We start from the raw sequence: 13,834 nt of genomic DNA, 5'->3' as shown, positions 1-13,834 counted from the left end.
CTGACGTCCCCGCCTCCACCCTCACCCCTCCTGCATCCTGACAGTCTCCCAGTCTCCCTAACAGACATCTTCCCGCACCCTGCCACTCGAACCACACTCCCCCGCACATCCTGACGCACTCTGCCATTGGTACGCACTTCTTCACACGCGCCTTGACGCTCTCTAACGTATGTCATCTCAATCTTTAATTCCTTGATACTCTTAGACACACACACACACACACACACACACACACACACACACACACACACACACACACAGAGAGGTCAGTCTTCATCTTAATTATGAAACCTAGGGAATAACTCTCTCTCTCTCTCTCTCTCTCTCTCTCTCTCTCTCTCTCTCTCTCTCTCTCTCTCTCTCTCTCTCTCTCTCTCTCTCTCTCTCTCTCAAGAAAACCTTACTATTATGCATTTCGCTACATTCCCCGACGGTTCCTTCCCCTCCCCTCCAGTCCCTCCCCCATTTCCCTCCCCCCACCACATAAACAGCGAGGGCGGGGTGCCGGGAAAGGGGGAGGGGCGGAGGGAGGAGGGAGGTGATTGGGGGGCGTGGACTGGGTGGAGGCTGGGGTGATGAGGGCGTGAGGGTGGAGGGATGAGGGAAGGGAAGGAAGGAAGGAAGGGAAGGAAGTGGAGTAGGGGGAGGCGAGGGAGGAGGACCAAGGGGCGGGCGGAGACACCTGCCAAAATTTGAGCTATGACCCCGTACACACACACACACACACACACACACACACACACACACACAACGTACAGTATGTAAAAAAAAGACGAAAAAAAAAAACATTACGTTAAAAATTCACAATCTCTGCGTCGAGTGTAAATCCTTTTCATGATGGCGAGGCAGGAGGAGGAATTAAGGAGAGGTAAGGAGAGGAGAGGATGGATAAACGAGAAGGATTAACGAAGCGAAGGATCATCAAGGGAAACGCACGGGAGAAGACTGCACGTACATACATACATACAAGGTTAGATGGACAAGGAAAACTAGGAAATTAAAATGAAATAAGAGAGAGAGAGAGAGACTGGAAGATTGGCCAGAAAATTCATGAAAAAAGAAATGAAAGTTTGTGTACAGTAGATTGGAAAGATAACAAGAGGCGAACTATGAAACACCAGTATAGCAGAGGGGAAACTTAATAACACTGGAAAAATACAAAAATGACAAACTAAAATGCAATAATGACACGAAAGCAAAAAAATAAAAGGATAAGATGAACATGACGAAGAGAAGACATAACACCGGAAAAACAGATAGAAACAAAAAGACAAAAGATAAAAAGTGTAGATGAGTGATAAAACAAGATCAATATGACGAAAATGCGATGATTATGGTATGAATGAAGGAAGAGGGAGGAGGAGAAGGAGGAGGAGGAGGAGGAGGAGGAACGAAGGATAAGTATATAGGACAGAACACTTTGGAATTTAGAAATAGTAATAGAAGGAGAGGTACAGTGTGCTCAGACCATGTGGGGAGGTAAGGGGGGGAGGAGGGAGTGGGGAGGGGACGAGGGGGAGTTTTGTGGTGCCTCTCTCACCTCCGTCCCGTGTCTCATTCCTCATCCTCTCCTACTCTCCTCCTCTGGTCCTGCGCATACTCCTCCCTTCTTCCTTCCCTCCCTCCCTCCCTCCCTCCCTCCCTCCCTCTCTCCCCGTCTTTCATTCTTCTCTCCATCCTTCATACTCGTACCATCTTCCTCCTTCATAATTCCTGTTTTCTTGTTTTTTTCTCTCTCTACCCTCTTCTCTCTCTCTCTCTCTTTCTCTCTCTCTCTCTCTCTCTCTCTCTCTCTCTCTCTCTCTCTCTCTCTCTCTCTCTCTCTCTCTCTCTCTCTCTCTCTCTCTCTCTCTCTCTCTCTCTCTCTCTTTTAACTTCTTTTTTGATAGGTTTTTTTGAAGGTTATTTTCCTTCAGTCAGTATCTAATGTATTTAAATGGTCAGTGTTTTGTTGGTTGTTCTTCTGTAAACAAAAAAATTACGTGACTCATGATATTAATTAAAATCGTGGACTTTCCTTAGGTTGATTTTGTAATTGACGTGAAGTGAATTTTTTTTTTTTTACCGCCGATAAACATGAAGGGATTAAGCTGCCTCGGTGTGATTAAGCATTGTACAGGTAGACTCTCTCTCTCTCTCTCTCTCTCTCTCTCTCTCTCTCTCTCTCTCTCTCTCTCTCTCTCTCTCTCTCTCTCTCTCTCTCTCTCTCTCTCTCTCTCTCTCTCTCTCTCTCTCTCTCTCTCTCTCTCTCTCTCTCTCTCTCTCTCTCTCTCTCTCTCTCTCTCTCTCTCTCTCTCTCTCTCTCTCTCTCTCTCTCTCTCTCTCTGTGTGTGTGTGTGTGTGTGTGTGTGTGTGTGTGTGTGTGTGTGTTTGCGCGGCGCCTTTCATGCTGGCCGTGTCAACACAACGCGCGGCCTCGCCAGTTTGTCCAGAGGTGCCCCACGCGACCCTCCTGTGTTGGGTGGTCAATATTGGACCCCACCTCCCCCTCCTCCCCCCACTACGCCACCACCCACACCTCCCCTTGACCCTCCGGATACCCATACCCTCCTACATCATCTTCCCATAAGCCCGTATAAAGAAAAGCTCTGTTCTTTCACCACGGTTATTTTCAAAGGCCACACAGATGATTAGCCGGGTTCTCAAGAGTGTTTCTCCTGTTAATAATGTGATAATCTTGTTAATATGTCACTAGAACCGTAAAACAAACACTCGTAAAACCTGTATAGCTTTAATTGGAGCCCTTTAAAAAGTATCGTATGCTGAAACGCTTCCCTCTCCCACCACGGCTATTTTCAAAGGCCACAGAGATGATGAGCTGGGTTATCAAGAGTGTTTTTTCCTATAATAATGTTTAAATCTTGTTCATCCGTCACTAGAACCGTAAAAACACTCTTAAAAACCTGTGGCATTTCAACTACGTAAAGCTTTTTGAGAGTAGTGGATGTGCAACGCAGAATATGGTTCTCCCTTCTCTTCTCCTCCTCCCTCTTTCTTTCCCCCACAGCACTGTCACTGTCACCCTAACATCTTCCCCCTCACGTCTCCAGTAGCGCATCGTCTCCCACTTCCTTCCACATCATCATCACTTCCCTGACTTTTCCTCGTATTGTCTCTCTCTCTCTCTCTCTCTCTCTCTCTCTCTCTCTCTCTCTCTCTCTCTCTCTCTCTCTCTCTCTCTCTCTCTCTCGATAAAGTCTCCCTCTCACTTTTTTCTCCCCTGTTTGTCATTTTCTCTGGTAATCTAATTATTATGTTTTCCTTTTCGTTTCGTCTCGTTTATTTCTTGTTATTGCAATTCTCTTCTTTTATTTCTTTACTCGTGTAACAAAACGATTTTTTTTGTTCAGAATTTCTCTGTTTTTTTCCCTACCCGTTTCTCTTGATAAGGAAAGGAGACAGAGACGATCAAGAAAAAGACTTTGATAATTATCCTTTACTTCTCTTTACCTCCTTCCTTTCTTCCCTCCTTTCCTTCTTTCTATCCTCCCTTCTTCCCTTCCCTTACTTTACTTCTCTTCCTTTTTCCTTCTCTTTCTTCATTCACACCTTCCTCATTTTTTTATTTCATTTCAATAACATATTTCTCTCTCTTTCTTTTATTCTTCCCCTCGCTTATACCCCTTCCACCTTCCTCTTCCCTTCTTACCTCTCTCCTTCCTTCCCCTCACCTTCCCTATCTCCTTCCTACTCCGTCCCCTCATTCACATACTTCTGATTATCTTTCCTTGCATATCAACACCACACGTCTTCTCTTTCGTTCTTCCCCTACTTTTCATTACTTTACTCCCCTCTTCCCCATTCTTCTTCCTCTTCCCCATTCCTCTTCCCTTTTTCCTTCTTTCTCCCCATATTTCCTTGCATGTCAGCACCACGACCTCTTCTATTTCATCTTTCTTCTACTCTTCCTCTCACTTTACTCCCCCCTTTCCCATTTCTCTTCCTCTCCTCTCTTCCTCTTTCTCTTCCCTTTCTCCTTCCCCCCTTCCCCTTTCTCCTAGCGCCTAGTGACCACCCGGGTGAGCCTGTACATCCCCTTAAGATTTTTCGATAACAAGATGGTGCCCGATCATTCCCCTCCTCCCCTTCCTCCTCCCCTTCCTCCCCTTTCCCCTCCCTCAACTTCTAAGAGGAGAGAGGAGGGGGAGCTTGTAAAAAGGAGACGGGGAGGGACAAGGGGAGGAGGGGAAGGACACTGTTTGCCTTGGGGACTCTGACTCTCTCTCTCTCTCTCTCTCTCTCTCTCTCTCTCTCTCTCCATAATAGGCAATTAACGCTAATTTAGAAATAATAGGCGAGGCGGCGGTGATGGGAGGGGCAGGGATGGGACGCGAAGGGGAGGAGACGCCGCCACTGACGCTATCATCGCCGTTATCTTCATCATCGTTGTTGTTGTTGTTGTTGTTGTTGTTGTTGTTGTTGTTGTTGTTGTTGTTGTTGTCATCATCATCGTCTTCATTGTTGTTTTTTTTTTCGTTAGAATTTTGTTTTTTTTTCCTATTTCCTTATGAACATCCTTTTCTCCATTTCTTTCATTTTAATCCTCCTCCTCCTCCTCCTCCTCCTCCTCCTCCTCCTCCTCCTCCTCCTCCCTCCTCCTCCTCCTCCATATCACCGTATTCTTTCTTCTTTGGTTTCCTTTCCATCCTTTCTTTCTTTATTTATTTCTTTATTTCTTTCTTTTTCTTTCCTTTCTTTTCTTTCTTTTTCTTCCTTCCTCCCTTCCTTTCCTTCCTAACCCCCTTCAATATTTTCCTATTCATTACATTCTTTATCATATTCAAATCACCTGCTTCTTAATTAACTATTTTCTCTCCTGCCCCTTTTCTTTTCACTGCTATTTATCTCTTCCTCTCATCCCGTATTGTCCTACTTCTCCTTCACTCTTTCTCTCCTGCTTCTCCCTCTCTTTCTCCTCCCTCTCTCTTCGCATCTTTCATACGCTATTCAGATTAGCGCGTATAATTGCGTGATTTGGAAGGGTTGTTATTACTGAGACAAGTAGTGCAGTCCCTCTCTCTCTCTCTCTCTCTCTCTCTCTCTCTCTCTCTCTCTCTCTCTCTCTCTCTCTCTCTCTCTCTCTCTCTCTCTCTCTCATGATAGTTTTTGTTAATTTATCGTTTCTTATCTTTAACGTTTTCTTTCCTCACATACCAATATTCTCTCTCTCTCTCTCTCTCTCTCTCTCTCTCTCTCTCTCTCTCTCTCTCTCTCTCTCTCTCTCTCTCTCTGTGGCTTACCTCACGGGCGGGCTGGCGGGCTGGTGGACTGGCGGGCTGGCGGAGTGGTGGACTGGGGGTCTGGTGGGCGGGCGGGGAAAGCGGTTAATGCACAGGTGATAATTCACGGCTAATTCCCAGGGCCATCAGCCTAATGAAGCCTTAAGATGTGTATCAGTTGCATTGTGAAGCTCGGCTAATTGTGGCCGGAGCTGGACAATGGTGGGAGCTGTCCGGCGGCGGGGCGGGCACCGAGCCACCCAGAGAGAGAGAGAGAGAGAGAGAGGGGGGGGGATGCACTGTAAGGAAGGAGGTTATTGTAAGTGTAAATACACGAAAGAAAACTAAATGATCAGGGAAATTTAGTGAGGAGAAAATTAAAAGAAAAATAACCGTGTAACGAGAGAGAGAGAGAGAGAGAGAGAGAGAGAGAGAGAGAGAGAGAGAGAGAGAGAGAGAGAGTATATATTTATGAGGAAAGGGAAATATAAAGATGACTAAAGAACGAAAAATTAACAAAAAACTAAGATGAGAGAGAGAGAGAGAGAGAGAGAGAGAGAGAGAGAGAGAGATAGAGAGAATAATATAGTAAATGCAAATACACAAAGAAAACAAACAAAAAAGGTGAATAAAAGAAAAAAATACACTATATATGAAATGGATAAATAAATAAATAAATAAATAACATTTGGAACATTACTTGAAACTGTGCGGGTGGGGAGAGAGCCTTCATGCTTTTCTATCTTCCTGTTCTACGAAAATCTTGCGTATTCCATTCCTTGCACACACTAGACAAATCGGGAGGACTCATATAAACTACCAAAAGAAAACGGGCCATTCTCTTCTATTCCTATGCATACGAGACTGTTGCAATATTAGTTAATAGAAATGATAAGAGATGGCGCCTCGATCTCCTACTAATCAGCTGATCTCGATGTAAACAAAGCGTGCACGTGGGAGATTAATAAAGTTTTCATCGTGAGAGAGAGAGAGAGAGAGAGAGAGAGAGAGAGAGAGAGAGAGAGAGAGAGAGAGAGAGTAGTCTGATCCTTCTCTTAATATTAATGTTATCTTATTCTTAGGCAAGTGATGGAAGTGACATCTTTTACGTGCCTCTTGTTCTGAATCGTAGTGACGTCTCTATTGGTGACACTGCAGATCTACCTTAGACGCTTCAAGGTTCAGGTAGAAGCAGGTGTATTGCTAAATTGATGGATAGATTGAATGATACGTAGATAGATGGATAGGTAACACACATAGATGAGTAAATGTGTACATAAATGGAAAAAATGGAGATAGATAGATAGAAAGACAAATAGACAGATAGATAGATAGAGAGGTGGATAGATTAACAGATAGCTAGATAGATAGTTAAATAGATATGTAAACAAACAAACGTACATAAACTTAAAAGGTAAATAGGTAAACAGACAGGCAGACAGGTGTTCATACTCCCATAGACGTATAGACAGACAGACAGAGAGACAGACAGACAGACAGACAGACAGGTAGACACGTTGACAGACTGATCTTCCCCGTCCATAAGGTACAAAATATCCTGTCTTTTTCTCTTATAAATGTAGATGTAGGCTTTCATACAAGCGTCTGTCTTTTTAGAAACCCTTAAATCTAACCTGGGAAGGGACTCAGGGGGAAGGGAGGAAGGGCGTCTCCATCAAGTCTTTGTTGGGTCTCGGCCCTGAAGGGGGAGGGGTGGAGGGGTGGAGGGAGAGGCAAGGGGGGGTTGGGGGGTTGACCTCTTGATCCCCACCACTCCGAGTCTGCTTATAAGGAAAGGAAGACTGGCTGGCTGTGTCCCGCCCACTTCTGTCTCTGTCCCGCCCACTTCAGGCTTTGTCCCGCCCACTGCTGTCTGTGTCCCGCCCACTTCAGATTTTGTCCCGCCCATTCCTGTTGTTCCGCCCACTACTGTCTGTTCCGCCCGCTACACACACACACACACACACATTATTATTATTATTATTATTATTATTATTATTATTGTTATTATTATTATTATTATTATTATTATTATTATTATTATTATTATTACTATTACTATTATTATTATCATTGTCATCACCGTCTTTAACAGCAACAAGATCACTAACAACTACTGCCACAACATGAACATAATTTTCTGCCTCCTCCTCCTCCTCCTCCTCCTCCTCCTCCTCCTCCTCCTCCTCCTCCTCCTCCTCCTCCTCCTCCTCCTCCTCCTCTCTTAGCCGACAAAAGAGACCAACCCGCTTATTGATGGTAACAGAGTCTTCCCTCTTTCACCCTTGATAATGAGAGAGAGAGAGAGAGAGAGAGAGAGAGAGAGAGAGAGAGAGAGAGAGAGAGAGAGAGGACCAACAAGCACAGGACTATAGCTAAACACTCTTCCCTATTCCTTCTCTACCTAACCTCCCTTCTTTTCCTCTCCTCCTCTCCCATCCGCCTCTCCCTTCCCTCTCCACCCCCCAGCCCCAGGATGCTCCCCGCCCGGCCACCTATTGGGGAGAGCTAAGCAGAATTGACAGGTTTCGGGGAGTGAGAGGAGGCGAAAATGTTGGCGGAGGATTGCAGGGGAGAGTGGAGAGGTGGGAGAGGAAGGGAGAGGAAAGAATGAGGGAGGGAGAGAAGGAGGGACGGAGGGAGGAAAAGAATTATAAAACGATTTGTTGGTGTAAATGATTCGAGAGAGAGAGAGAGAGAGAGAGAGAGAGAGAGAGAGAGAGAGAGAGAGAGAGAGAGAGTAGTGTCACGTCAGGGAGTGGCTGTGGGCGGGCCTGTCTCTTAAGCCCCGCCCAGGCATAGCTACACGCTCCGCCCACTATGCCACGCCCTCTCTCTCTCTCTCTCTCTCTCTCTCTCTCTCTCTCTCTCTCTCTCTCTCTCTCTCTCTCTCTCTCTCTCACGCTTACTCACGCTTCACCAGCATCGCCTCCACCACCACCACCACCACCACCACCACCAGATGCAGCGCTGCGATACCTGCCTTGGCTTGTCCTGATCCCCAACACCACCACCACCACCACCACCACCACCACCACTGCCTCAGAATCAATATTTTTAGGGAGAGGAGGAGGAAGGAGGTGAGGGTGAGAGTGGAGAAGAAGGCGGCGACTCTATCATTATCACTCCCAACACCGCCAGACGGCCTCCACTCCCCCCTCCCTCACCCCTCACCCCTCACCCCTTCACCCCGCGACTCGCCTTCCCGAATTAAGTCTGGAACGCCGCCCCCTTCACCTAGTAATGCAGGATGGCAGTCGGGCGTGGCGTTAGATTGCCTCTTACCTGAAGTCACCCTCCTCCTCCTCCTCCTCCTCCAGTGAACGTCGTCTCCGCCGCCTCCCCCGATCACCATCAGTAGACTCCATTTTTTGCGTGATTTCTCCCCATCAGATTTAATTCATATTCCTCGTGTATATTTTTATTACTCCCTTGCACCCTCTCGATTCCTTTCACGTGTGTTTGGTTCGCGTTTCGTATCGTATCTCGTGGTGAGTGTTCTTCTTGTAGGTGCAAATGGTGCGGGGATGTTTTGTGTTCCGACTGTGAGGCTGTAGATGAGGCAGGTGGACGAGTGCGTGAGGGATAGGTGGATGCAGTGGAGTCAGGGTACAGTACGTGCGTGGTGGACGTAACTGCATGTATAGGTGAACTGTGGAGGTGGACGTACATGGCCTGAGGTTTGGGCGTGGGTGAGTGGGTGTGCGGGTGTGCAGGCGGAGCGGTGGATGGCTGGCAGTGGGTGATCGTGGCCGCGCCGTAATGTGCGCGGCGTGCGAAGGGTGATCCCGTAATAATATTGTTCCGTGAATGATCGTTTAGTCTCCCCGAGGCTCACCGCGGCCTCCCCGCCATTGTTCCCGCGGAAACACGGCACCGAGGCGACCATTGTTGGCGTGGAGTGTAAGGACGCAACCCGCTTCCCGCACCATCATTACCCCCACGCCTCCCCCCTCAGGCAGTAAGGGTGAAGATCCTCTCCCTCAGGCGCCCTTCCGCGGCCTCTCACTCAGCGCCACTCTCTAAAAATGCCGGTGAGGTCCGACAACCCCTAATTACCTGTTCAGCCCAAGTCCAGGTATTCTTTTTTCTCTTCTTTCACAAATGACATAAAAAAAGCTCGGTTACCGCAGCCTCCATGTGGCACGAGTGGGACACGAGGAGGCGGCCTGCTCGTGTGTGTGTGTGTGTGTGAGATCACGGCATGCACGTCTCATCCCAGTCTCTACATACCGCACATCCCTTCACCGCTACTCACACACGCACACCACACGCCTCCTCATCAGCACTATACACACGCCATGCCACACGCCCTCCGGCACACACCACACACCCTCACCACACACCACAGGACATCACTCCATGCCTCACCACAAGAAACCTCCCATCACACACCACAGTGCACCACACAACACAGCACCACTCTACGTATACACCCACCACACTACCACACAACCTTCCCTTCCTACCCCACCACAAACCACCACACCTGTCTCTCCGTTCAGCAATTCCTTTAACTCCAACCGCCCTTAAATACCCCCAAAACCCACACCTTGTTACCCTCACCGCCGACAGCCCAGTCCTTAGGCGCTTGGAGACACACCTGTTGGGGCGGGGACAGGTGAGGTGTTTGGGTCACGGTGTTACAGGTGAGGGAGTGGAGGGAGGGAGGGAGGTGTGGGGTGGGAGGGTCATGGACGGGAGTGACGTGGAGTTTGTAGAAAGGCATCGTCCCGTGATAGGAAAAGGGCTCTTCCTCCTCCTCCTCCTCCTCCTCCTCCTCCTTCTTTATAATCCCCGCTGTGAGAGGTGGACTAGGACACAAACACACACACACACACACACACACACACACACACACACACACACAAAGGAGTGGGTGGGGTGGGTGCGAGGCTGTATCTCCCCTCCCTACCCTCCCCATATTTCTCCTGGTTTGGACGATTCCCACCGCCTTCGATCACGTGATTCCCTGGGGTACGGGTATGGGAGAGAGAGAGAGAGTGAGAGAGAGAGAGGGAGAGGGAGAGAGGTATGGCCTGCTTGGAGCCACACGGTAGCGGCTTCTGGGTTACGCTAAGGTGGAGCCCAAAATTCGGACGACCAATAGTAGCGATCTGGGGCGTAAGACGGTAGCTGGCTGACGGGCGACGACCAATCAGCTACCGCGGGAGCGTAGCACAGGAGCCACTGGGCCGCCGGGGACCAATCATAAATCGCGGGGAGCAGCAATCCTCCAATGGGGAGGCGACGGACGGTAGCGCTGGCCCAGTGGCTACCGGGGAAACAGAATGGTGGAGGCGCCGGCTCGATCCCGTTTCTCTCTCTCTCTCTCTCTCTCTCTCTCTCTCTCTCTCTCTCTCTCTCTCTCTCTCTCTCTCTCTCTCTCTCTCTCTCTCTCTCTCTCTCTCTATCTGTCTGGTGTGAGTGGGCGCGGGCGTGGTTGAGGCCTGGACGTTGGGTGGTTGGGTGGTGAAAACCTTACTCACCTACTCTCCCATACCCACTCTCTCCTCCCCTCCTCACCGCTCTCTCCTCTCACCAGATGAATGCTCGAGGTCCTGCATTCCCCAGCAGTCCACCTTCCGCCATCCCTGCTGCCCGGCACGTCGACGCTTACACACACACACACACACACACACACAGACTCTACTTCCTCACGCCTCCTCTTTTCTCATAGTTTCCCACGCCCGCTCACACCCAAGCCTCCCACCGCCCGCCGTGAACCACATATGACCTTCGTGTTAACTGTTATCGTCAGCATCAGTAACTTCAGGAGGTGGTCGCTGGCTGAGTGGCGTATAGGCGACGACCTCCGTGTTCTTAGTCCTGGGTTCGAGTCCCGCTGGAGTCCGCCATTTGCTGTACGTTATGAAGTGTTTCCGTGACTTGTGGGTTTACAGCGAAGGTGTCTAGAGCGGTGATATGCGTGGATGGTGTTACAGATATTGTGTGACTGGCGAAGGGACAGACCACGTGCACTAACTAGAAATGACTTGGTGAAAATGGTAACATATATTAGCTGAAAATTACTTGAAATACTACTATTAACTACTACTGCTGCGATTCCTACTGCTACTACTATTGCTACGTGTTTCTGCTTCTTAGTACAACTGAGAAAACAATAATACAAATGAAAGACCACAGTATCGTGATTGAGAGCTGTATGAAGCGAAAAAAAAAATTAAGATATCATAGTCAGTAATCAGAACAGGACAATAAGTTATTGGTTCAAGCTTGATAAAGGCAGAGATAGGAGAGAGATAGAGATAGGAAGGAATACAGAGTGGTTGATGAACAGAATAGATGTAGTACCTAGGTTGTTACTGCCGAGTCATTACGCAGCTGTAAAAGAAGATTAGATAAATGCAAGGATGAGGATGCATGACAGGTAGAAATAGGTAGGTATGTTTAATGCAGGGGCTGATATGTGTAGGCCTAATGGTTTCTTACAGCTTCCCTTATTATTATTATTATTTATTTATTTATTTTTATTTATTTTTTTTTTTTTGTGTGTGTTTTTTTATGTTCTTATATGACAAACGACATCGTGAAATTTAGGATTCTGTTATCACGGCAGCATTGTGAGTGGCGCACGAGGGCTGGTCTTATTATTTAGGTTGTATTGACAGAACCATGTGAGCCAAGAAAGTGCTGGCGTGGCGGCTGACTCACGCTAGAGAAATTATTGAACGTCCACAGCTTTCAAAATGTTCCTCCCTACAAATATTACGAACATGTCATCTCAGTAATTTAATATGTTTATTTATTTATTATTATTTTTTGTTTTATGTAAGAGGTGCACTGATCAAGGGCAACAAAAAAAAAATAAAATAAAATAACTTGAGTACCAGTTCCAAAGAGAGTCGAAACAGAAAATCAAATAACGGAGGACAAGTGTCTTGAAACTTCCCTCTTAAAAGAATTCAAGTCATAGGAAGGAGGAAATACAAAAGCAGGCAGGGAGTTTCAGAGAAAGGAATGTATGCTTGGGAATACTGGTTAACTCTTGCATTAGAGAGGTGGACAGAATAGGGGTGAGAGAAAGTAGAAAGTCTTGCGTAGCGAGACCGCGGAAGGAGGGGAGGCGTGCAATTAGCATGACCAGAAGAGCAGCGTGAAAATAGCGGCAGAAGACAACAAGCGATACAGTATTGTGGCGATGAGAGGCTGAAGACAGTCAGTTAGAGGAGAGGACCTAATGAGGCGAAATGCTTTTGATCCCACCCCGTGTAAAAGAGCTGTATGGGTGGAACCCCCATACATGTGAACATCCATACATGGACGGATAAGGCCCCTGTACAGAGTTAGCAGGTGGAGAGTGAGAAAAACTGGTGGAGACGACTCAACGTCTAACTTCATGGATTTGTTATGTAATGTAAGTCTTCTCATTCTTGAATGTAATTATGAGTCGTTGTGTTAAGGAAGCTAAAGACGGAATAGTTATTTAGGTTATCCATAAAGACCACCACGTTTTCTTTCAATTGTTAGGCAATGTATATCCTGTGCTCAAGTGTGTATTTGTTATTTGAGTGAGTCGCTGTGTTCATGAAGCTAAGGACGAAATGATTACTTACGTTACCATTAAAACACCGCTACAGTCTTATTTCAATGTTATGTAATGTATATATTCAGATGCTTTCTATATTTATGTTACTTGAATATAGTTATGAGTTGCCATGTTTATGAAGGAAAGGACGGAATAATTATTTACGTTACCCATAAAACACTAACACTTTCTCGTTTTCTCTCATCGCCGGCACGAGATTCTAAAGGCAAACTCCTTTAAAGTTGACTTCGTGTTGATCTTGTGTCCTTTCTATGAATTATTAAGAAGTACACGAGCTTTTCTATTCTTTTCATTAAGATTTAATAAATAAAATAATATGAAGCAATTACTTGTTAACTTCGGCTTTGTTTGCACTAGGTATTAAGTTTAACTAAGGGGATGGAGACTGAAGCAATGTTTTTTTTTTTATTTCGTTAATTTAAAATCGATACTATGTACAGCATGATAAAATGTGTGTGATGTGTGATTCACCTACAGTCGTTTGCTGGTCACCCAGCCAGCCGCTCCCCAACGGAAAGAGCTCAGAGCTCATGATCTTTAGGTAGGACTGAGACCACTTACACACCACACACCGGGGCAGTGCGGTCACAACCCCTCGGGTTTCATCCTATACCTACTTGCTGCTAGGTGAACAGGGGCTACACATTAAGAGGCTCGCCCATTTGCCTCGCCGCGCCCGGGATTCGAACCTGGGCCTTCTTGATTGTGAGCCGAGTGTGCTAACCACATTACTACGCGGTGTGTGTGTGTGTGTGTGTGTGTTTTCTCTTCTTTAACTTTCAACTAGTACCTCTTACTCTTTACCTTACTCACTTTACCTTACTCACTGTTACGTTACTTCATCTTGTGTATTTCAGTGTTGATGAGTGACAACAGTCGTGCTCTATACATTTCTTGATTCACTCCTCCACTCGCGCTCATCGATGAAGTTTAGGGAATGACACTCTAGTAGGTTTTTTTTTTTTTTCTTTTCCAACTTTTTTTGTCCTTGCTCCTCTTTCATAAGGAAAGAAACAAGTTGTCACACGCCAGCCTTTGAGTTGCG

At 46.8% G+C, this 13,834-nt stretch overlaps 1 protein-coding gene across 7 annotated transcripts in view; it reads left to right on the top strand.

The window, feature by feature from the left end:
• LOC135114675 (uncharacterized) overlaps positions 1 to 13,834 on the top strand; it is a 143,023-nt gene that overhangs the window by 118,633 nt on the left and 10,556 nt on the right. The gene's annotated exons all lie outside the window — the stretch shown is intronic.

This window comes from Scylla paramamosain, chromosome 28, assembly GCF_035594125.1.
Source record: "Scylla paramamosain isolate STU-SP2022 chromosome 28, ASM3559412v1, whole genome shotgun sequence".
In the NCBI taxonomy this organism is placed as follows: domain Eukaryota; kingdom Metazoa; phylum Arthropoda; class Malacostraca; order Decapoda; family Portunidae; genus Scylla; species Scylla paramamosain.
Note: the sequence above shows the minus strand (reverse complement) of the source record. Positions and strands in the feature narration are given on the sequence as shown.